At 40.4% G+C, this 26081-nt stretch overlaps 1 long non-coding RNA gene across 1 annotated transcript in view; it reads right to left on the minus strand.

Annotated features, from left to right (window-relative positions):
- Positions 1 to 3850: 3850 nt before the first annotated feature.
- The window catches only part of LOC147996291 (uncharacterized), a 38218-nt gene continuing 15987 nt past the window's right edge, over positions 3851 to 26081 (minus strand). The window contains exons 2-5 of the long non-coding RNA XR_015675376.1: positions 21016 to 21126; positions 18886 to 19160; positions 5858 to 5989; positions 3851 to 4353 (exon numbers count right to left, since the gene is read on the minus strand). This is a non-coding gene — a long non-coding RNA (uncharacterized LOC147996291). The remainder of the gene's footprint in view (positions 4354 to 5857; positions 5990 to 18885; positions 19161 to 21015; positions 21127 to 26081) is intronic.

Consider the following 26081-nt stretch of genomic DNA (forward strand, 5'->3'; position numbering starts at 1 on the left):
ACATTGGCTAAAGTCTTGTGTTTGTTTCTGATCCAGAATAAGAGTCTGGATATCCCAATACACAGCCTAAGGAACAGTGGTAAGGAACAGAGTCCTTGAACACAAGAGGAGCAGTCAGAGCATATAAATGCTCACACATGACTCTTTGTTCCCAGAGACCAGCCTCTCTAAGAATCCCTGTAGTAACATGCAGTTGGTGTGAACACTCAGCAGAAATCCTCCTGTTTTGTGCCCACAGCAACTTTGCACTGGTTATGTTCCAACCGTCTGGATTGATACCGTATTGATTCTTGTCTGAGATCTGCTGGCATTTACGCTGAGCACGAAAAAATGAGAGTGGCTAGCATTACTGTCTGGCCTCTTTCTTCCAGAGCCAGGGGCCTCATCCAGCCATCTTCCAGGGGAACACACTTGTTGCTTAGTGGTTTGAGAATGAGAAAGAGGGGCTGACAATGTTGCATTGTGGTCAGGTCACGGAAGTGTGCACATACGTCAAACTGATAGAGTCTGATCAGGAATAATGCTGCCCTCAGAAATAATGCTCACTCACTGACCCAATAGGCCTCCCCACCACCCCAGGGAAGTCAAGAGGCCTTCCTTCCATGTGGTCCTTGGCTTCCTTTTTCTCTTTGCCTCTGGGTTTTTGTTTGTTCAATTGTGTTTTCCGTTCATTCTCTTAGCCATGCATAGAATTCCTTAAATAAAAACATAGCTGACTACACTGGTGATGTCTTTCCATGCTCTTGTTCCCAAGCATAGCCCTTCATCTTTCATCAGTGTTGCAGTTTGCAGCCTCCATCTGACCTGTTGGCAATGCAGTTCTTGTCTCATTTCTGCCATCTTGTTCCCTTTGCTTCTCACACGATGTCTTGGTCAGGGTTTGTAACTGTTCCAATCTCATGGTGCTTCCTAGTGCACATTCCCAACCCTCTTGTCTTCACACTATCAGTGTCTCCCCAGCTGACCTGCCTCCTTCTTGTCTTTCATCAGGAAGCCTTATATAGTTTTCAAGCTATTTTAAAAGCAAGTGCCTTTGAACCATAATGGTGGCCGACCCTTTCTGAGGACTTCTGATGTGACAAGATGAGCAGTGAGTTCTTGGCAGGAACATTCATCTCACCCCAACAACTGCCAGTGAGCTACATGCTTTCATTAGCTTTGTCTCCCCGAATTAGAAACTAAAGTCAAGTACATGTCAGGAAGTGTGGAATTTGGTAAAGAGAAGCTCCAAGACCTTGACCGAGAGTTTATGTTGTGAGTTAAAATGGTGTTTGACTGCAAAGAATGGGAAGGAAAAGGAAACAACTTTAAACGTGGGCACACTGTCTTCAATCTAGGCCAGGAGTGATGTGGTCATTTGAGCTGGAGTGAAGCCTTCTTTTGTGAGCTTAAGGGAGCTCTGAGTCGGAAACTGGACAAAACAAGGTCACGTTGCAGGGACAAAAGGATGGAGATGATTATTGAGGAGCCAATTTCTAACATCTGCTAATACCTCATAAGCTGTTTGTTTTTATCCCTATCCCTCTCCAGTAGAGAGAAATTAACACTTCTATATTTTCCTCCATGCCAGCTGGATTCATTTAGGTGTACAAATGGAATAAGGTTTGAATCATGGACAGGGTTGGTTAAATGTTCAGCAAATGGCTATCAAGTTGCTTTCAAATACCTGATAGCATTTGACCGAAAGGATGTTCATCAGTGTTTTAAAAATCTATATTCTGTAAGACTCAATGCAATTTGCTCTATGGTGATTTGAAACATTAAAGTTTTGGTATTATTTCTCTTATTTTAACCTTGCTTATCTGACCTTTGTTTTAAAAGAACAAAAGAAATAATTGGTCCTCCTGCAGGTGCTCATCAGTTTATAGTCCACTTAATTTTGATTTTTCTTTTCTTCCTTGAGAGATAAAATGCCCAGCTGAAAACAAAACAAACAAACACCCTTAACCCGTGTTTGAGGTTAAAACAAGGGAATGTGATTCCTAGGGGCACAGTAGCCATCTTGGCACCCTGTGGTAAGCAGGATGAAGCTGACTTGAAGAGGGGGCAAGGCAAAGAACTAGGAGCCTGATATCTCAAAGATGCTTCTCAGTCTTGGTTTGTCTACCTCAGATCCCTAAGAGCTGTGAAAGCTGTATCTTAAAGACCTATAGGTATGTATCTGTGCAAGAAGCTTCACATAATTACTGCTGCTGTATGGATGGGAGTGTATTTCAGGACATTTTGTTGTAAAGGAAACCTTGAACTTCATCAGAAGAAATTTTGCTTACAGCTAGATGCTAGCCCTGAGAAGATGTAGCGAGCATGAAATGTCCTTTGTGTACCTCTCTTCACTAATGGAGAGTTGTGTGTCTATCCTAAAAGTGAATAATCAAATTTCATTATCATTTGCAAAAGTTATCTCTGGTTCATTTTCACTATTTTTAAAATAGAGCAACAATATTCTATCGAATAGTTCAGGTTAATAAAAAAGCTATGTGAAACATCTAGAAAATTCACTCGGAAACATTAATTGAGCACCTACTATGTGCCAGAATGTTCAATGCACTGGTAATATGGTAGAAAAGGGGTTCAACAAAGACCTTTCTCTTACACTAATGAAGACAGATGGACTATAAACTATAAACATAAGAGCCAACTAGACTGTGTGCTGATAATAGTGAATGTGAAAAGCCAGAACTGATATGGAATATATTACATGAAAGGCTCATTTGAGTTTAGATTTGTGAAGTTCTTAATGATGAGGGGACATGAACCAGGTATAATTGATGAGGCAGTGCAAAGGAGGCAGAGGACTTGGTGGGGTGACATTCTAGCATTTGCTAACAGTGGTTTCTAACTTAAGTCTCATGGTAACTTTCCCACGGCACTCCCATTTTACAAATGAGTCTAGCATGACTTGAAGGTAGGGTATTGGGAAAGGCTCTCTGAGAATGTTTGAGCAATAGCATTCCCATGGTTCTGCCCCCATAACCTTAGGAGAGAGTCACAGGACCACAGTCTAGGAATGGAAAATGCAAGGGACTGGATCCCGTAGACCGATGCTGAGAGGACTCACATGAAATGGAATAGACAGGTTCATCTCCAGGGGATTTCTTGATCCTCCTGAAGTGGTAGACTTGACCCACAGTCCTGTGCAAAGTCTTTGGGATGCCACTGTGTCACGTAAATACACTCATGAGTTCCTTTGTGCATGTAGAACTTAAGGGACCCCATAACCACCCTTAGCTTGCCCACTAGGACTCACCCACCAGGGCATTTTGTCTTGGCCTACTATTGATTTCTATAAGATAACTAGAATATTTGTGAAGTTCTCTGAAGATGTGAAGCTCTGCCTTCCCACAGTGCTCTGTCACTGGAAAGTGATATGTCCTGAAGGAGGTAAAAAGCCAAGAGGCTCTTGTGTTTCTTGTATGTGTTTATGTGCATGCAGGTGCGTAGGATGTGTGTGTGTGTGTGTGTGTGTGTGTGTGTGTGTGTGTGTGTGTGTGTTTCATAGCCTCTGGTATCACTTCTTAGATTCTGGACACCTTTTTAAATGTTTTATTTCCTTTGAGCCAAGGTATCTCGCAGGCCAAGAGCTGGCTAATCAGGCTTAAGTTTCTTTGCCAGGACTGGGACTGCAAGTGCTTGCCACCATAACTGGCTTTTTTTATGTAGATTCTTGGGCTCAAACTCTGATCCTCATGTTTATGTGACAAGTATGCTGTGGACTTTTTCCTCAACCCTATTCATGACTCTTTCTCTGCTTGAGCATATGCAGATTCCAAGAAACAAATCTTCCCTCTTCAACCTGCTCTGCAGTTATTCTGAGCTTGCCACTAAAGGGTGTGATTCACTGGACATTATTAAGGAAGGACCAGCCCCATGAAGTCCTTTATTGAGAATATACATAGAAATACATGGAAAGCATCCTTTTCAGAATCTTTGCTTTTTTTCTGCAGTTACTCCTCAGGATGCTCTGGAGAACCCAAAAAGGTCAGATATTTTAGTCCAAGCCCATCTCTAATTAATTGTAGTATTTATGTCTAAATAAATCAATAGTTGAGTTTGACCTCAATGTACAATGTGAGCTATTACATATCACTCCCATACAAAGGGAGCTGGAACATGTGGGTCAGGCAAACCACTTATATTGAACCTAATCATACAGACAAGAAACTTGCTCTAGTACACACTGTATTTCAGAATGCATATGAGAAGGGCAGTTGAGTCCAATGTATACCTGAATCCAAAGGAGCAGGGGAAACCTGAGTGAAACAAAAGGAAAACCAGGCAAAGTCTACATGGCTCTTCTCAGCAGGACAAGCTTGGTGGGCGGGAAACAGCCACAGTTCTCAGTCACTTTGTCTCCTCGAAGAGGGAAAAAAGAAAAATGCACATTTATAAGTTACACATGCTATTTGTTTGTGTTTAACAATCACTTAAGAAATTATTTCTAAGTGAATCCGACTTGTAGGGAAGCAAAGCTCTAGCAAGATGAGTCTGAGCCAAATTTGTTTGAAAGGAAATGTTAACATCTTTTCAAGAATATTTATTTACTTTGCTAAATGGTTCCAAGGACAAGAACCAAAAACTGTCTGCAAGGAAGCAACTGTAAGGATACCAGACGTGTGCTCAGTCTCTCTTCTGCCTGAAGTTACACCATTCAAATTCTTGGGATCTTGAACTGTGTTCTATTTCTTGAAGACATTTATGAGCACACAAATGTGGTTAGGGAAGGGCATCTCTATCTGTCACTAAGTATTAATCAGAAAATATGACTTCATAGGAATACTGTGTGCATATGTGCACATGTGTGTGTATGGGTGTGCGTATGTGTGTGACTGTATCTTGCTTCTATGTACTTGAGGTGTCTATGTACATGTGTGTTCCAATTTCTATGTGTATGTGGGGGGAGGTCTATGCACTTGTTAGTATGTGTGTATATGTGTCTTATAAGCATGTGAATCCATGTGTAGTATATCTGTATGTCCTGAAGAGCTCTAGATTCAAAGTTCAGAGAATGAGGCTTTCCAACTAATCAAACTGTGTGCATTGACTGGATTTTTTTCTCTCATATATGAAGTCCAAAAACTGGACACAACATTCTTCAAACATCTTTATGTTCAAATGTTTCTTGTATGTTTTGCACAGAACTAACCCTTCCAGGAATACGTAGTGAATGGTATGGTTTAATTGAAAATTAGATGATTACATCTCCCTTGACGAAATGAAGGTAAACTTCTCAAGGATGTTGAAGAAACTCATGAAGAGACTACATTGTAAAAGACATAGAGCAAAATGAATGATATGTCCATATTATTTTATGTTTTTTGGGGAGAGTCTGTAAGTATTTTTCTGAAAATTACCTGTTACTCTCCCTCCTCCTATGCATGCTATCTCTCCAAAAAATGATGTGCCAGACGAAGAGAAGGTCTCTGTTCATGGTGGCTGCTGCTGAACCAGCCACCACTAAGTTTGTCATGCCAGGTGGAATGACAAAGTATACTTCAGAAATGACTTTTCTGAAGTATAGGGAAAGGTAAATGATGGGAACTGTCACAAGCTCCTTCCCTAAATGTTACAAAAAAAACCCAGTTGATTTTATTTTCAAACCCTCCACTTGACTTCTGGAGATGCTATTCACTAACTGTAACACTAGTCAAATTTCCTAATCCTCCTTTGTATGTGTACTGGGAAAATGAACACTGAGCCCAAAGAGTTGAAGTAAAGTTCAGGTGAAGAATTACGTGGACTGTCTTTAGAACAGCAGCCCATGATGCCTACAAAGCACAACAGACCTATAACTGAGAATGCTTAACTTTATCATTCAAAATGTAATTATTGTCACAGTATTGATGTGTAAAGGGCTAACCTAAGACCAGATAGCTGTAGGGAGTCCTCGGCTTCCGCATCCACAACATTTGCATCTGGTGGTTGACACCGTTTGTGAGTCAATTGTCAGCACACTGGGTACATGCATAGCTGTCTTGCTCAGTTCAGGTTGCTATAACAGAATAACATAGATCACAGACAGATAAGGCAACTCAAATTGGAAACTTTTACTTAAGTTCTGGAAATGGCAGAATTCACGATCAAGGTACTGAAGACTTGGTGGCTAGAGAGGACACACTTTTTCACTTATAGATCATGTTCTCTAGTGGTCCAAGGAGGATAAGAAAGCTCTCTTGGTTCTTATAATGACACTAATCCCATTCATCAGGTCTCCACCTTCATGGACTAATTACCTTTCAGAGACCCCATCTTCCAATGCCTTCAGAATTTCAACAAAAAGAGATACAACTAGATTATCACAATGACTTTTGGGAGGGTGTGGGGTACTGATGATAGATTTAGCTTCGTGTCCTTAAGGGACATCTCAGAGCAGCCTGTGATGTCCATTCCCACACTGATATGAAGTGATAGACATGACAGCCTGTCCCCTTTCATCAAATAATGCACTTAATTTTGAATGGTGAAGCTGCGAATTTCTCTTTAATGTCTTCACTTGAGTTTTAGTAGGCAGTGGAAATATCTCTATCCCAGTTGTGCTAAATGAAGCTCTCCTCCTCCTCACTGGTTCCTAACTAATTCCTCTTGCTAGTCTCAACTTCACCCGTCCTCCTAGACAAGCCAGATTACTTCAGTAGCACGCAGAAAATGCAGTCATAACATCAATGTGCTGATAGAGTATTCTTTATTTTAATTCAGCACAATTCTTAAAGGGATGGCATATGTGTAGCTGAAAAGAATCATCAAACAACTTTCTTCTTGTTTGCTTAGGGATGATTACACCTATGCATCCCTCCCCTGAGGATGAATTGTACACTATAAATTGTTGCCCTGACTTTAGGACGAATCATCTCCTGTGTCCTCAGCCCTTCTACCCTCACTGAGGGGGGGGGGCATTGACTTCCAGTGTAATTGGCTGCTGTTTACACAAAGGATTTTCTCATGCCTGACATAGGAAGAGAAGGATATCCACAGAGAGGAGATCCATGGAAACTTCCCAACTCTGATGTGGGCCCCCAGAACTGTCAGTCTTCTGAGGTTGTGGCTCTCAAACTTCAGATATCTTCCATACCTGTCTCCAGCATGCCAGGAAATCCTTTCTTATATTCTCCAAAGCCCTGGAATTAAGGACTTGGTATGTAGGTGCATTTGAATCTCCAAAATCTTACACATGTTAGCAGCTGTTTGAGAATTAAATGAGTTATGGGGCAGACACTCACAATCAGAAGAGATGCAAGAGATTCTTTTTAGCATCGTGGGCTTCAGACGTTTATACATTATACAGGGAAGCAAAGCAAAGAAATTCCTTGATTGGCTTCATAGAGGCATATTTGGGCATCATTTGTAGACACTTCCCTGGTTCAAGGCTATATTCCTTATTGAATAAATGCTATTTTATTTTACCACTTATGCTGAACTGTTCTTTGGTTTGCTTACATGGGAACTATCTCAGTACTAGAATATCAGTATCAGCTTAATGATCTCTAGATTAATTTATTTTAAACTCAGGCTATATTAAACTTTCTTTGTTCAAATACAGTAGGTACTCATTTCAGTCTTGTGTGAAACAAGGCAAGTTCAGTTAGGTATAATTACAAGCAATGTCAGTCTTTCTTACAGCTTTCTTACAGCTTACTGCCTACTGTGGTTCCTTCTCCAGCCATCTTCTTGGAGTGAAAACTAGCTGGGCATGGTGATGCATGTATAATACCAGACTGGCAAGGCAGAGACAAGAGGATGGCCACATGTTTGATGCCAGCCTTGTCTACATAGCACATTTCAGACTACCCGGAGCTTTATAGCAAGACTCCATCTCATAAAGCCAAAGAAGGGTGGAAGGGAACAAAGGAAAAATGAAAGAAAAATTTCAGATCAAAAATAAATGTGTAGTTCTATGAATTATTTAAATCTTTGTGTTTTTGTTCCCTCACATACTTGGATCTTGCTTGTGGAAGCCAGTGGTACAACTAGTAACTATGGTGGACTTCCTTATCTGGCCAGATGGCACCAATTTCTGACTCCTGCAAGGACAGGGAATAGGGAAAGTGTTAATTGACCTGCTTCTCCAGAGTGACAGTCTATTCGAATGTATAGTCAACCATTGGAGGAGGGGAGAGTGAGCTCACTCCTGCCTTCTGTTTCCTTGAATTATTTGTGATGGGTCCCTGGCAGGTCTTCTCAGACCCTAGATATAAGTAGTCCACTTCCATACTCTTTCAAGCAAGAATTCTTGATCTGCAAGATTCCTGTGAAGCATTGTGTGTTAAACTGTGTGTTTTCCAAAAAAAAAAAACTTAACATACCAATTATTAATACCTCGAGATAGAAACTTATTTAGAAACAGGCTTCTTTGCAGATAAGTCAAGTTAAGGTGAGGATGTACAGAGTTAGGGTGGGCTGTGGACTCAGACAACCCATGGCAAGGATGACCCTGCCATAGAAGAGGCAGGGAATGGACTCAAGGAATGCTAAGAATTGTTCCCAGCTGCAGGAAATCCCTGAAGGATTCCCAGTCTCTAGAATGGTCAGAGAGCAAGTTCCCTTTGTTTCCAGTTGCCTGGTTACAGTGCTTTGCTGTGACAACCTTAGGACCCCAATTCATACTCTGTAGACTCTGCTGCTTAAGGGAGGAGATTAAACATCCCCACTCCTCATGTCCCAACCTGGTCCGGAATTAAAGTCATTCCGTGCAGCGTTCAGTAGGTGATCAATCGAAGATGGCACAGTGGTTCCTGGTAGTGACTGGATGGCTGCTTGAACTGCTCTTATTTTTCAATCTTGTCTTGTACAAAAGCACCATTCAATTACAAAAGCCTTTAAGATTGTTAAAAGATGTACTATTATAAATAATTAAAAGGAACCCTAGTCGACTAACTTTATAGTAGTTAAATTATGCAATAATGCCATCGCTGTGATGTTACCTCTCTGTAAAGAAACCACCCGTTGAAAGCAAAAGTATGCATACAATTATAGTTTGCTGAATTTTAAATGCATTTTCTAAAAACACAAATACCATGGTTGACACAAGTAACCAACAAAATAATGCTACTACTACATTTTTTATGTTTTCCTCTTTTGTTTTAAATCTTTTATTACATCAATTAATTAATTGTGTGTGTGTGTGTGTGTGTGTGTGTGTGTGTGTGTGTGTGTGTGTGTGTGTGTTGCACATTGCACATGCCATGAAGTCTATGTGGAGATTACTTGGTTCTAGAGAGACTTGGTTCTCTCCTGACTTAGGTCAACAGTCTTGGCAGCATGAGCCAGAGTCACCTCACAGGCCCTTTCTTTTGTTTTAGAATTATTTTCTAATTAAAACAGCCTTGGAAATTCTTAATGATTTAAAGGTCTGCCCAAGCTGACTCCCGCAGAAAATCTACACATTTATGCAGACTGTGCATTACTACTCGAAGCACAGACACAACTTGGCAGGGTTCCTTTGACCTTGGCAAGGTTCCTTTCTCTTCCATGGGAGGTCTGCTAAAACTGATGCCAAAATCATAGGACTCTAAGTGTCAAGACAGCTATCAAAAAGGAAGGATGACTGAAGTCTACGTTTTGTGATTTTGGTCTCCACACAGGGTATAGGGCTGGGGAAAAAAGAAAAAAGTCAAATCAGACAGACATAATACCTTTAGCCTAACACACTGGGTAATACGATTGCAAATCAGCTATTCCAAAGGTAACAACTGTCCAGAGACATGCAAGACCCTGGGCAACCTGTTCTTTAACCAGGCAGTCTATACCAAGGGAGAAGTCATCCTCATGATACCCTGGAGCTAATAGGAATGGAAGATGCAAACAGCTGAAGAAAGTGATGTAATTCATTGGGAGAAGTAGGCTTGTGGATTCCTCTGTTTCTACCAGGAAGATGGGTCATCGATGAACATACTTTTAATTAAGGAAGTTTCAGAGGCTTCTTTATCACATGGGTAAACAATTTCTTAGAGTAATAGAGAGGTTGTCAATGATTCTTTTATGTTCAAAACCCTCTATATTGTGCTGTAGGTCACTGAGAGGCAGTGGAAGGTGAGAGCTGTTCAATACGCATGGCCTAAGGTCTGCAGAAATTTCCATAATATACAGAATGATCCTATAGGGACAAGAATGCTAAGCTGCAAATTTTCATTTCTCCTGGCTATCTTAACTCCTTTGCCTCATGTTCCATAAACACTCGTAACAGCATGGATTGTTAAACTGCCTTCTTTTTAAATAAGCCTGGGAATTAAAATTAAAACTTCAGCAGATCAATCTCCCTTATTAAAAAGAAAATCATAAAAACCCAAACTTGCATTCAGCAATAGGGAAAACGTTGTGTGGATGGAATGAAGCTTTGAAATACAACTTCAACAGCAGCTGCTGCTTGTTTGATTATCTCCTAGCTCAGAACTTTGGATTTCAGCTCTATAAATGCCTGGTGAGCTACCTGGTCCTTTAACCCACTTTATCCTATATCTAATTTAATCCACTGCTGTTCACAATAAGTTGTGGATTCACATGCTAATGGTCAACCGAGTATGTCTCAGAGAATGACATTTTCTTTGATTTATTACAAACTGAGGTTGCAAACCCAAGTTGTTAATCTACTGAGCCCATTAAAAAGAACTCCGTGTTCTTACTGAGCAAAGACAAAAATTATCAAACAGGAAAATTCATCTAATTTAAAGCAGATTGAAGACGAGCTTGAAATCAAGAATTTAGTGGCAGAGCAATTGGGCCCATTCACCTCAGTCTGATGATATAGGGTGGTGAAGGAGAAAAGTCTCTGTCTGTATCCATTCTTGTCAGTGTGATCCACCCTTTCTCCATGGAGGCTCAGGTGCTGGGTTAGCTCCACCACTCAGGGAAGGGCCTGGTACACTCTGTAGGTGATTGAGGGACTGAGGTTTTGAGAAGTCTTACTCCTGCTAATGCTGGCTTCAGAAGACATTTGGGTTTTTTTTTTTGTTGTTGTTCTTTTTTAAAAATAGATTTTATTTTTTTCTTTTTTTTATTAACTTGAGTATTTCTTTTTTTTTATTAACTTGAGTATTTCTTATATACATTTCATTTTTATTTTTGTTTTTTATTTATTTTTTATATATATATATTTTTTATTAACTTGAGTATTTCTTATATACATTTCAAGTGTTATTCCCTTTCCCGGTATCCGGGCAAACATCCCCCTCCCCCCTCCCCTTCCTTATGGATGTTCCCCTCCCAACCCTCCCCCCATTGCCGCCCTCCCCCCACCAGTCTAGTTCACTGGGGGTTCAGTCTTAGCAGGACCCAGGGCTTCCCCTTCCACTGGTGCTCTTACTAGGATAGGCATTGCTACCTATGAGGTCAGAGTCCAGGGTCAGTCCATGTATAGTCTTTGGGTAGGGGCTTAGTCCCTGGAAGCTCTGGTTGCTTGGCATTGTTGTACATATGGAGTCTTGAGCCCCTTCAAGCTCTTCCAGTTTTTTCTCTGATTCCTTCAACGGGGGTCCTATTCTCAGTTCACTGGTTTGCTGCTGGCATTCGCCTCTGTACTTGCTGTATTCTGGCTGTGTCTCTTAGGAGCGATCTACATCTGGCTCCTGTCGGTCTGCACTTCTTTGCTTCATCCATCTTGTCTAATTGGGTGGCTATATATGTATGGGCCACATGTGGGGCAGGCTCTGAATGGGTGTTCCTTCAGTCTCTGTTTTAATCTTTGCCTCTCTCTTCCCTGCCAAGGGTATTCTTGTTCCCCTTTTAAAGAAGGAGTGAAGCATTCACATTTTGATCATCCGTCTTGAGTTTCATTTGCTCTAGGCATCTAGGGTAATTCAAGCATTTGGGCTAATAGCCACTTATCAATGAGTGCATACCATGTATGTCTTTCTGTGATTGGGTTAGCTCACTCAGGATGATATTTTCCAGTTCCAACCATTTGCCTACGAATTTCATAAAGTCGTTGTTTTTGATAGCTGAGTAATATTCCATTGTGTAGATGTACCACATTTTCTGTATCCATTCCTCTGTTGAAGGGCATCTGGGTTCTTTCCAGCTTCTGGCTATTATAAATAAGGCTGCAATGAACATAGTGGAGCACGTGTCTTTTTTATATGTTGGGGCATCTTTTGGGTATATGCCCAAGAGAGGTATAGCTGGATCCTCAGGCAGTTCAATGTCCAATTTTCTGAGGAACCTCCAGACTGATTTCCAGAATGGTTGTACCAGTTTGCAATCCCACCAACAATGGAGGAGTGTTCCTCTTCCTCCACATCCTCGCCAGCATCTGTTGTCCCCTGAGTTTTTGATCTTAGCCATTCTCACTGGTGTGAGGTGAAATCTCAGGGTTGTTTTGATTTGCATTTCCCTTATGACTAAAGATGTTGAACATTTCTTTAGGTGTTTCTCAGTCATTCGGCATTCCTCAGCTGTGAATTCTTTGTTTAGCTCTGAACCCCATTTTTTAATAGGGTTATTTGTTTCCCTGCGGTCTAACTTCTTGAGTTCTTTGTATATTTTGGATATAAGGCCTCTATCTGTTGTAGGATTGGTAAAGATCTTTTCCCAATCTGTTGGTTGCCGTTTTGTCCTAACCACTGTGTCCTTTGCCTTACAGAAGCTTTGTAGTTTTATGAGATCCCATTTGTCGATTCTTGATCTTAGAGCGTAAGCCATTGGTGTTTTGTTTAGGAAATTTTTTCCAGTGCCCATGTGTTCCAGATGCTTTCCTAGTTTTTCTTCTATTAGTTTGAGTGTGTCTGGTTTGATGTGGAGGTCCTTGATCCACTTGGACTTAAGCTTTGTACAGGGTGATAAGCATGGATCGATCTGCATTCTTCTACATGTTGACCTCCAGTTGAACCAGCACCATTTGCTGAAAATGCTATCTTTTTTCCATTGGATGGTTTTGGCTCCTTTGTCAAAAGTCAAGTGACCATAGGTGTGTGGGTTCATTTCTGGGTCTTCAATTCTATTCCATTGGTCTATCTGTCTGTCTCTGTACCAATACCATGCAGTTTTTATCACTATTGCTCTGTAATACTGCTTGAGTTCAGGGATAGTGATTCCCCCTGAAGTCCTTTTATTGTTGAGGATAGCTTTAGCTATCCTGGGTTTTTTGTTATTCCAGATGAATTTGCAAATTGTTCTGTCTAACTCTTTGAAGAATTGGATTGGTATTTTGATGGGGATTGCATTGAATCTGTAGATTGCTTTTGGTAAAATGGCCATTTTTACTATATTAATCCTGCCAATCCATGAGCATGGGAGATCTTTTCATCTTCTGAGGTCTTCTTCAATTTCTTTCTTCAGTGTCTTGAAGTTCTTATTGTACAAATCTTTTACTTGCTTGGTTAAAGTCACACCGAGGTACTTTATATTATTTGGGTCTATTATGAAGGGTGTCGTTTCCCTAATTTCTTTCTCGGCTTGTTTCTCTTTTGTGTAAAGGAAGGCTACTGATTTATTTGAATTAATTTTATACCCAGCCACTTTGTTGAAGTTGTTTATCAGCTTTAGTAGTTCTCTGGTGGAACTTTTGGAATCACTTAAATACACTATCATATCATCTGCAAACAGTGATATTTTGACTTCTTTTCCGATCTGTATCCCCTTGACCTCCTTTTGTTGTCTGATTGCTCTGGCTAGAACTTCAAGAACTATATTGAATAAGTAGGGAGAGAGTGGGCAGCCTTGTCTAGTCCCTGATTTTAGTGGGATTGCTTCAAGTTTCTCTCCATTTAGTTTAATGTTAGCAACTGGTTTGCTGTATATGGCTTTTACTATGTTTAGGTATGGGCCTTGCATTCCTATCCTTCCCAGGACTTTTATCATGAAGGGGTGTTGAATTTTGTCAAATGCTTTCTCAGCGTCTAATGAAATGATCATGTGGTTTTGTTCTTTCAGTTTGTTTATATAATGGATCACGTTGATGGTTTTCCGTATATTAAACCATCCCTGCATGCCTGGGATGAAGCCTACTTGATCATGGTGGATGATTGTTTTGATGTGCTCTTGGATTCGGTTTGCCAGAATTTTGTTGAGTATTTTTGCATCGATATTCATAAGGGAAATAGGTCTGAAGTTCTCTTTCTTTGTTGTGTCTTTGTGTGGTTTAGGTATAAGAGTAATTGTGGCTTCGTAGAAGGTATTCGGTAGTGATCCATCTGTTTCAATTTTGTGGAATAGTTTGGATAATATTGGTATCAGGTCTTCTATGAAGGTTTGGTAGAATTCTGCACTAAACCCGTCTGGACCTGGGCTCTTTTTGGTTGGGAGACCTTTAATGACTGCTTCTATTTCCTTAGGAGTTATGGGGTTGTTTAACTGGTTTATCTGTTCCTGATTTAACTTCGGTACCTGGTATCTGTCTAGGAAATTATCCATTTCCTGAAGATTTTCAAGTTTTGTTGAATATAGGTTTTTATAGTAAGATCTGATGATTTTTTGAATTTCCTCTGAATCTGTAGTTATGTCTCCCTTTTCATTTCTGATTTTGTTAATTTGGACGCACTCTCTGTGTCCTCTCGTTAGTCTGGCTAAGGGTTTATCTATCTTGTTGATTTTCTCAAAGAACCAACTTTTGGTTCTGTTGATTCTTTCTATGGTCCTTTTTGTTTCTACTTGGTTGATTTCAGCTCTGAGTTTGATTATTTCCTGCCTTCTACTCCTCCTGGGTGTATGTGCTTCTTTTTGTTCTAGAGCTTTTAGGTGTGCTGTCAAGCTGCTGACATATGCTCTTTCCTGTTTCTTTCTGCAGGCACTCAGCGCTATGAGTTTTCCTCTTAGCACAGCTTTCACTGTGTCCCATAAGTTTGGGTATGTTGTACCTTCATTTTCATTAAATTCTAAAAAGTTTTTAATTTCTTTCTTTATTTCTTCCTTGACCAGGTTATCATTGAGTAGAGCATTGTTCAATTTCCACGTATATGTGGGCATTCTTCCCTTATTGTTATTGAAGACCAGTTTTAGGCCGTGGTGGTCCGATAGCACACATGGGATTATTTCTATCTTTCTGTACCTGTTGAGGCCCGTTTTTTGACCAATTATATGGTCAATTTTGGAGAAAGTACCATGAGGAGCTGAGAAGAAGGTATATCCTTTTGCTTTAGGATAGAATGTTCTATAAATATCCGTTAAGTCCATTTGGCTCATGACTTCTCTTAGTCTGTCTACATCTCTGTTCAATTTCTGTTTCCATGATCTGTCCATTGATGAGAGTGGGGTGTTGAAATCTCCCACTATTATTGTGTGAGGTGCAATGTGTGTTTTGAGCTTTAGTAAGGTTTCTTTTAAGTATGTAGGTGCCCTTGTATTTGGGGCATAGATATTTAGGATTGAGAGTTCATCTTGGTGGATTTTTCCTTTGATGAATATGAAGTGTCCTTCCTTATCTTTTTTGATGACTTTTAGTTGGAAATTGATTTTATTTGATATTAGAATGGCTACTCCAGCTTGCTTCTTCTGACCATTTGCTTGGAAAGTTGTTTTCCAGCTTTTCACTTTGAGGTAGTGTCTGTCTTTGTCTCTGAGGTGTGTTTCCTGTAGGCAGCAGAATGCAGGGTCCTCGTTGCGTATCCAGTTTGTTAATCTATGTCTTTTTATTGGGGAGTTGAGGCCATTGATATTGAGAGATATTAAGGAATAGTGATTATTGTTTCCCTTTATATTCATATTTGGATGTGAGGTTATGTTTGTGTGCTTTCATTCTCTTTGTTTTGTTGCCAAGACGATTAGTTTCTTGCTTCTTCTAGGGTATAGCTTGCCTCCTTATGTTGGGCTTTACCATTTATTATCCTTTTTTGTGCTGGATTTGTAGAAAGATATTGTGTAAATTTGGTTTTGTCATGGAATATCTTGGTTTCTCCATCTATGTTAATTGAGAGTTTTGCAGGATACAGTAACGTGGGCTGGCATTTGTGTTCTCTTAGGGTCTGTATGACATCAGTCCAGGATCTTCTGGCCTTCATAGTTTCTGGCGAGAAGTCTGGTGTGATTCTGATAGGTCTGCCTTTATATGTTACTTGACCTTTTTCCCTTACTACTTTTAATATTCTTTCTTTATTTTGTGCGTTTGGTGTTTTGACAATTATGTGATGGGAGGTGTTTCTTTTCTGGTCCAATCTATTTGGAGTTCTGTAGGCTTCTTGTATGTCTATGGGTATCTCTTTTTTTAGGTTAGGGAAGTTTTCTTCTATGATTTTGTTGAAGATATTTACTGGTCCTTTGAGCTGGGAGTCTTCACTCTCTTCTATACCTATTACCCTTAGGTTTGATCTTCTCATTGAGTCCTGGATTTCCTGTATGTTTTGGACCAGTAGCTTTTTCCGCTTTACATTATCTTTGACAGTTGAGTCAATGATTTCTATGGAATCTTCTGCCCCTGAGATTCTCTCTTCCATCTCTTGTATTCTGTTGGTGAAGCTTGTATCTACAGCTCTTTGTCTCTTCTTTGGTTTTCTATATCCAGGGTTGTTTCCATGTGTTCTTTCTTGATTGCTTCTATTTCCATTTTTAATTCCTTCAACTGTTTGATTGTGTTTTCCTGGAATTCTTTCAGGGATTTTTGCGATTCTTTCAGGGATTTTTGCGATTCCTCTCTGTAGGCTTCTACTTGTTTATTAATGTTTTCCTGTGTTTCCCTAAGGGAGTTCTTCACGTCTTTCTTGAAGTCCTCCAGCATCATGATCAAATATGATTTTGAAACTAGATCTTGCTTTTCTGGTGTGTTTGGATATTCCATGTTTGTTTTGGTGGGAGAATTGGGCTCTGATGATGCCATGTAGTCTTGGTTTCTGTTGCTTGTGTTCCTGCGCTTGCCTCTCGCCATCAGATTATCTCTAGTGTTACTTTGTTCTGCTATTTCTGACAGTGGCTAGACTGTCCTATATGCCTGTGTTATAGGAGTGCTGTAGACCTGATTTCCTCTCTTTCAGTCAGTTATGGGGACAGAGTGTTCCGCTTTCGAGCGTGTAGTTTTTCCTCTCTACAGGTCTTCAGCTGTTCCTGTGGGCCTGTGTCCTGAGTTCACCAGGCAGCTTTCTTGCAGCAGAAAAGTTGGTCTTACCTGTGGTCCCGAGGCTCAAGTTCGCTCGCGGGGTGCTGCCCACGGGCTCTTTGTGGTGGCAGCAACCAGGAAGACCTGTGCCGCCCCTTCCGCGAGCTTATGCAGCCTCAGGAGTGCCCACCTGACCAGGCGGTGAGGTCTCTTTCCCACGGGGTCTGGGAGCAGAGAGCTGCTGCGGGCCGGGATCAGCGAGTGTGGGACTTCTGGTAAACACAGGACGTGCCCGGTCCTAGAGGAGTTCTGCCTCTGTGTGTCCCGATTTCACCAGGCAGCCTTCTTGCAACAGACAAGTTGGTCTTACCTGTGGTCCCGAGGCTCAAGTTTGCTCGTGGGGTGCTGCCCACGGGCTCTCTACGGCGGCAGCAACCAGGAAGACCTGTGCTGCCCCTTCCGGGAGCTTCAGTGCACCAGGGTTCCAGATGGCCTTTGGTGTTTTCCTCTGGCGTCCGAGATGTATGTACAGAGTGCAGTCTCTTCTGGTTTCCCAGGCGTGTCTGCCTCTCTGAAGGTTTAGCTCTCCCTCCCACGGGATTTGGGTGCAGAGGACTGTTTATCCGGTCTGTTTCCTTCAGGTTCCGGAGGTGTCTCAGGCAGGGGTCCTGCCGCCGGGGTTTGTTATTTTATTGTACTTTATACACAATGGGAAATTCCTGGGCCATCAGCTAGCAGCTGCCCCATCCTTGTCCTTCCTTTTCCAGTCTCTCTTGTGGAAAGTGTATGAGTTCTCCATAAGCGTGGAGCCTCAAACACTTTTCCAGCCTTCCCAGAGTTCCTTGAAGTACCCAGAATCCCTCTATCAGCATCTCTTGGTGAAATCAGGCAGAGCTCTACTCTTTGCAAGTAGAAGCACTGATGTTCATAAATAAATATCAGTGCTCGCCTTTCTCTAACTGCTGTGTAGGGTATGGGAAATTTTCATTTATATCCCCTAAGGGAATGTTGTCACTGAATGTTGATTGCTCTGCTCTAGTCTAAATTAATTAAATGACACAGTATCTATTGTAGAAAACAAACGAAGACCATTTTACACAATCTACTGTAAATGGTGATTATAATGTGGGATCTTTCCAGAGAAATAGGAGCAAACAATGTATTCATTCAGAAAGCTTCTGTTGAAAACTCCAAGGCTGTCCTCTAAGCTGTAATCTGTTTCCTCCTTAGCACTCATGTAGCATACTCTCCAATGGTTTAATGACAAAAAGACCCCAGTAAGATCCAGCATTTGGGGTAAGAAGTGGAAACAAAATAAGTGTCTGAATTCTGTTATATGGATATGTGCAGTCAGTGAGTGTTTCTCCACATATTAAGGGGGTAGACTGTTATTTCTGCTTGATAAAACTAAATCAACACTTTTTTGGGTGTTCTCTGCCCCATTGTTTTGGGTCCACACATAAATCAGGTATCCAAGATGCAAAGTCTGCTTAGTTATGAAGCAATCCTGTGACAGGGAACTGATCCACCAATGTTAGTCTGTGTTTCTGTGATGCCTAGTGTACTTAGTACCACAGTACACTGTAGTGCATGTTCAGTTACTTAACTCACAATTTCCTGTGACAGGTTTTACTTTCACAGTACTTTGCAGACAGGGAAACTAAGGCTTAAGCATGTCAACTGCTCTGTACAGCAGTCTGAGGCTAATAGGTATCACGGAGGGTACTCAAGTCCTAAGTGGCCTAAAATCACCCTTCATGATTTGCTGATATCTCATCAAATTCCCTTTTGTATGTAAAATAAGTTGGCATGAATGGATGATCTGAGCGTCTTGCACATTTGTAAAACGTTGGCGTCCCAGAAGAGTCAAGGTTTAATGATGAGAAACATGTGACATATGACACAAGCCAAAGGATAAAAGACTGAATTGAACTTACATGGGAAGTCACAGGGATGGCCTTCATCCTCTGCTGCCATCCAAGAGCAAAGTTTTCCTCTAAGGAGGCTGAGCAAGTCAGGCCTCAGGCTAGGGATTTAGAGCAGAGTGCTTGCCTAGTGTGCAAGGAGGCCTGGATTTGATGCTTGGGGCTGGATATAACGTAATGTGGTGCTTATATCTTGGGTCTGGAAGGTGGAGACATTAGAACAAGAGGTTCGCCATCATCTTCAGTTACATGTGGAGTTCTAAGTTATTTCCAAAATACGAGGGACCCTGTCACAAAACAAAACAAACAAAACCAAAACCTCTAACAAACCAAAACAAGGGTCAGTTCCCTCTTATACCTTCATCTTAACTCAGAAAATCCTTGGATAGCCATCTTCCCTCATTTTTGGCCACTTTCCTTTTATGTCCCATACCTCTGGTAACCATCTCTATTGTTTCTTGAATATCTCTTCAGCCTTCTCGTAGAAGAGGGCATATCATAGTATCATCCTGGATCACGACTGGATCTTAGGATGACCTCACCTCCACCCAGGTACCCAAAAGAGGCTCAGAAGTTTGATTTGTCTGAACTGAACATTTTGAAGCTAGCAACTTGGCCCTGAATATCAAATAAAAACAAAAATGCCCTGAGTAGAGGTGTAGTAAAGACAAAATTCAATATTTATCCAATTAGTCTATAGGAAACTGTAATAGTTTCTATCAGATGTGTGCCCAGAGGCTCATGGTTAAAGGCAGGATTGGCAGCCAGTGGAAGTTCTGGGGTGTGTGTATTTAGAAGAACTTTTCAGTGGTAGGGCTGAAGTGGAGATTTCTGGTTTCTTTGGAGACTCAGTTGTGTCATGTGATTGTTTTGTTTTGTTTTTTGACTGTTTTATGAGAGGATGTTTTGCTGAGAACAGATACATGATGTTTTTCTGGAATTGATCTGGTGAAAGAGAATGTGATGTTTCGCTAGAGAGGATGCTTGAGAGGACACATGACATTTGGGAAGTACAACCTAACCGACAGTGGACAACACTATGGCATTCGTTCACCTTGCCACTCTTTGTTGTTTTTTGTTGAGCTTTGCTGATGCTGGTCTTTGCTGGTGATGCTGTGGCATTGGTTCACCTTGCCATCTTCGATGACTATTGTTTGCCATGACTTTGTAGACAGAAACACATCAAAGGACTTGTCTTGATATTCTGGTGGTTTCTTGCCTCTTCCATGAACTCTGACCAATTGGCAGAGTCTCATGTTTTCTTTTGGACAGAACTTCTGTTGCTGATAGATTAATGGTGTTTGTGAGTGGATCAAGCTACCACCACTGATTCATGTGAACTGGACTGCTGATATCCTGACAAGAAGATTAGAATTGCCCCAAAGAACTATTTCTAAGCAGGTCCACATTTTCCTTTGCCCTATTAACCTTTGCTTTCACTAACTCTGGTGGTGGTAGTCTAGAAGGGAGGCTAAAGCACTAAGCACTCTTTTTTAAATTTGGTTTTAAAAAATATAATCCTACAAAGGACCTAATGGAAAGTCATTTAGATCATGCCCTCAAAGAAGATTCTGCTCCCTCCCTCTCCTTCTTTCCCTCTGCTCTGTTTCTGTCTCTGTCTCTGTTTGTTTCTTTATTCTTTCCTCTTTCTTGTTTCTGTAAATTGTGAGGTAAGCAGTTTCATCCCCAACATGGACTCTCAGCATGATGTTTCATCTCACTGTAGGCCAAAAGCAATGGGACGAAGTAAAATTCTCTAAAGCTGGCAGCTCAAAAAAGTCCTTCCTCCCATTTTTGAATATATATATATATATATATATATATATATATATATACACATATACATACACATGTGTGTGTGTGTGTGTGTGTGTGTGTGTGTGTGTGTGTTCCTGTATGGACTTGGGAATTCTTATGCACTATCTTATTTGAGCCTCACAGCAAATGTGGAAAGTTCTGGTATTCTTATTCTAAAATGTATGGATAAAGCTATTAGTCTCATAGAGAACACACATGTGTTCAAATGTGCCTGGGTGGTGAATGGAGGTGCCAGGGCAGGGCTCTGATCTGATTCTGCCATTATTCTACCTCTTCGATATTGACACTGCTGTAGTCCATCTACTCAACCAGTAGATGACTTACCTTTGCTGCAATCAAATGTCTTTTTACCACACTTGGTCCAAGGCTCAAGCTCCAGTAGCTTCATGAGTGGAATGCACATAAGGAGTGACACAGGACAAAACACAGCTATCTCTGCAAAAGATGATGCTGAATTATTGGATTTAACTGTTTTGTCAACATTCACGCTGTAAACAAGTTGGTTTTCCTTAATCTTGTGTGGGGTGTTTCAGTTATGTAGAGAGGTCAAATCTTTGTGTTGGGAAATCAAGCTACATAGGATTTTTTTCTTTTATTTTTGAGGTTATAGTTATATCATTTTCCCTTCCCTTTCCTCCTTCCAAACCCTCCCATTTGCCCTGCTCTTTTTCAAACTCATGACTTCTATTTCTTATTGTTGTTTCATGCATAGGATTTTATAAGAAACCAGCAAGACTTTAAAGATACAACACTTCTTTGTAGATTTTTAAAAAAGTAATTCAAACCTTCTTAGCTTTTCCTCCTCCTCCTTGTCCTCTTTCTTTTCATTTTTGCTTTGAAAATAAGAAAACAATAAAACCAACATCTATGGTTCTGAATTGTATCTTGGAAAGATTGGTAAAACAATACCAAACAATTCGATGAAGTGTAAAACTTTCTGGAGACAAGTGATAAAACTGCAACGTGGACCTCTTACCTTTTCTTTAAACCAGTAAATATGGTCACATTTAAGAAACCAACAAGAATCTTTTAAGTAACTTTTAAAACCATTTCGTTCTTTCCTGTTGTGTTCCCTACACCCCATCACCAATTTTCCACAATTCTAAACTTTTAGGCACATGGCAGGAATAATTACTCCAGAGAGCAGATAAACTTGATGCTGATGAGGTCAATATGTAAAAATAATGAAAGCTCACTGGCTCATAAAAACTATTGAATTGAGTTTCCTGGAGCCATACTTACATGGTAAATCCTGTGCCCAAGTTTAACTAACCAATATCCATTATAATTCTTTCATTTGTTTTCTCTTCCAAACCATGTTTTTCCTAATGTGTTCTCAATATGCAAGAACCCCTCATACACAGAGAGAGAGAGCTCCGAACCATCCTTTTTCTTTAGGTTTATAGGGAAAAATAACACTGTCTTAAGTAGAATAAATGCTGCATTTACTTGATTCAAGTCAATGACAAGGCTCTGTTTACATTTGAATAAAGTCCAAGTAGTATGCACACACCATGTACATGATTACTAGGGTCTATGTAGTCACATTTGCTTCCTGGTTATGTCTCATTTCATGACATCTATAAAATGTACTTATAAAACAATGGGGTTTTTTTTACTTTTTGTTGTTGTTCCTTGGTAAATTTTGGGCAGGTGATACAATATATATTTCTCAATAATTGAATTCTTCTTTTTTCCCTGTATGAACTAAATATTTTATGGCTTCATTTTTCTCATACATTTTATCAATTGATATATTATGTATCATTTAGTCACATATTTTTTACAAACTCTACATGTGTCTATAAGCAAATGACCTTTCTTGTAACAACAGTAATGTCTGAGAGACAACCAACTAAATATTCCCAGTGACTCATCACTGTCCTACAACTTTTGAGGTTCCATTTTGTTATATGATGGTTAATTTTATATGCTAGTCTGACTGGGCTATGAGGTGTCCAAATTAAACATTTTCTCAGTGTATCTGGGAAGATGTTTCTGGATAAACGGAGCATTTGTATCAGTGGACTCAACATAGCAGATCACCTCTCTCTGTTGAGACTCTGAATAGAACAAAAACGTGGAGAAAGAGATATTTGCCTCTTTCTGCTCCTCATCACTTTAGTTTGTATACCCCACCCTACTCTCCCTTATTCCCAGACTGCCATTTACATCATTGGTTCTCCTGGTTCCCCACCTTTGAACATGGACTGAAGAGAATACTGGCTTATCGATGGCACACTGTGTGGCTTTTCAGCCTCTGTATTGTTAGGTCAGTACTTCAGGTTTTGTGATTCTTTTTTTCTTTCTCAGTGTCTCTGTATCTGTGTGTGTGTGCATGTGCATGTGTGTGTGTGTGTGTGTGTGTGTGTGTGTGCATGTGTGCGTGTGTGCGTGCGTGTGTGTGTGTACAATAAGTTAGATGATAGATGACAGATAGATAGATAGATGATAGATAGATAGATGATAGATAGATGATAGATAGATAAATAGATAGATAGATAGATATTTCCACAGAAACACAGGCTGTAGTTGAGAATAATGTTAGATAGACAAGGATTCGTGGACTTGGAGACTGTTAGAGATAGACCCTCATCTCCCTCACGGTCAGCTTTGGACTCCATGTTTGTTTCCCTAGTAACAATAGTAAGAGAAACTTCATATCTTCCCTTCTTTATGATTTCAAATATCATGAGAAGTGTACATACCATGGTTTTTGGATGTCCTTTAAGGGAAAACTACTTCCTCTGATCAATAAAGCCCTGTTTAAAAACATTATATTCTAACATAACCCAAAGTCTTGAATTTCAACTAATATTGCCTCTTCCTTTAAGGGTTAATCCGATTAGACCTGTCAGTGACCTGGCCAGAAGACCATCCCCCAGGAAAGCTGATTCACTTAAAGATGCTTAAGGAGATGGGAGGAAAATGTATCCCTTCGGTGAGATAATGTACTTACATCTCTCAGAAGCCCCTGATCCCTGCATGTAATGCACTCACAGAGAGCACATCGTTGCTAAGCCCACCTACCTCTCTGAGTTCTGTCTTCAAAAGCACACCCTTTCTTTTCTCCTTTTCAATTTCCTCTTTGGACACTAGCCAAAATCCTGAATAGGCTTTCCCCGACACTCCTGTCTTTTTCACTGTTTCTCTGCCTCCATGCGTCTTTCCTATCTCCTTTCTTCCAGAAGTTGCTGAGATTTTCAGCTTTCTAGACTCACTTTTCTCTCAAACTACAACAAAATGGTCCTTGGGTTTATGCATCCATTTTAAATTCTTTCATTATTGAGACTATGAACTTGCAAAAACGGAACCCAGATTTTCTCAGTAATGTTATGAGACAGTTTTTTCTTGAGCCAAATAAGTGACCAGGGCTTGGTGCATCAACTGCCTTCCTTGTTGGGTAAAAAACAACCAAGGAAGGAAGGGCTTGCCTGGGATCACAATTTGAGATATGTATCCTCATGGTGAGAAATCATGGCAGCCAAAGCCTGAGGTAGCCAAGATCAGTGAATGCTCGTGTTTAGGCTGAGACTTTTTCATTAAGTAGTCTGGGACCATAACTACGTTTAAGGTGGACCTTCTTACCTCAATTAAGTTAATCGAGATTAATCCCAGAAACTTGTCTCTTTAAAGATTCTCAATTTTATCAGGTTGACAATATTAACTGTCATATTCAGGGATATATATTCAGCTAGCTCTGAAAATAATGTTTCAGTGTGGAAGTGATTGCAGGAGGCTTCACTGGCTAAAGAGCAAAGAAAGGCATACATTAAGAATTTACCAAATACCTTGTGAAGGACCATCAATAGGAGGGTTATAGCAAAATGAGGGAAATTCTGATATGAATCTCAGACACAATGCAATGACTTCCTTAGGGTTGATGCATTGATGGAATTTAATGGTCAAAAACACATTTTACAAGTTTTAATAGCCATAAGGATGTTAGTTCAGACAGCACGCTGGACAATGAATGGGTTTTGGAGGAACTAAAAATAAATCAAGATACTCTGGCTCTAGTCTGGAACATTTTAACTCCATATAATTATGAGGTTCAGTTATTTTTGCCCTGTGGACTCTTAATACAGGTGCAACTCTTCTTTTTGGAAAAGGTAGTTTATATCACAGCCCTTAAGTTTCAGATATGTAGGATGAGCACACTATTGGTTCGTCTTTGCTGGAAAGTCCTGATTAATGCACTTTGAACTTGCAGCTATGCGTTTGATCTATCTCAAGTGTGATGAATCTTTGCATACTAAAAGTGGGTTTGATTTTTTTGGCTCTGTAAAATTGTGTACCATGTTTGATAAATAATATTGAAGTTGACTAGAAAATTAAGCAAGGAGGATCCTTAAATCCCACCAGAGAGTGTTGGTCTCCCAGGAGTACAGACACACCCAAGAATGCAGGTGAGAATGCCACTTTTGCTCTGATAGCTGCCCCAAGAGGGAACCTCAGGGAGCCCACAGGGCACAGTAACTGTGGAACAGCTGGGGACAGGATCCTTTCTGTTTTGATCTGTGCCCAGGAGATAACCTTGTGTCAAAGCTCTCTGTACCCAAATCCCACTCCGAGAAACCTCATCTCCCAGGAGTGCTGATGCACCTAAGATGACCAGCTCAAAGGAGGGACAAACTCCAGTCAGAAACAGCATGACCAGCTAAAACAAGAGATGACAAGATGGAGAGAGGCAAGTGCAAGAACCTAAGCAACAGAAACCAAGACTACTTGGGATCATCACCCCAGTTCTCCCACCAAAACAAATACTAAATATCACAACACACCAGAAAAGCAAGATTTGGATTTAAAATCACATCTCATGATGAAGATAGAGGACTTTAAGAAGGACACAAATAACCCCCTTAAAGAATTACAGGACAAGGGGTTGGGGATTTGGCTCAGTGGGGTTGGGGATTTGGCTCAGTGGCAGAGCGCTTGCCTAGGAAGCGCAAGGCCCTGGGTTCGGTCCCCAGCTCCGAAAAAAAGAACCAAAAAAAAAAAAAAAAGAATTACAGGACAACACAGGTAAGCAAGTAGATGCCCTTAATGAGGAAATAAACAAAAAAAAATCCCTTAAAGAATTACTGGAAACTCAATTAAACAGGAGACAGAATTGAACAAAACCATCCAGGACCTAAAAACGGAATTAGAAACAATACAGAAATAACAAAGGGAGACAACCTTGGTCATAGAAAACCTAGGAAGAAAGATCAGGAGTTATAGATGCAAGCATCACCAACAGAATACAAAAGATAGAAGAGAGAATCTCAGGAGCAGAAGGTATCATAGAAAACATCGACACAGCAAAAAAAAAAAATGTAAAGTGCACAAAGCTCCTAACCCAAAACATCCAGGAAATTCAGGACACAATAAGAAGAACAAACCTAAGA

Source organism: Rattus norvegicus, chromosome 2, assembly GCF_021556685.1.
Source record: "Rattus norvegicus strain SHRSP/BbbUtx chromosome 2, alternate assembly SHRSP_T2T, whole genome shotgun sequence".
Taxonomy (NCBI): domain Eukaryota; kingdom Metazoa; phylum Chordata; class Mammalia; order Rodentia; family Muridae; genus Rattus; species Rattus norvegicus.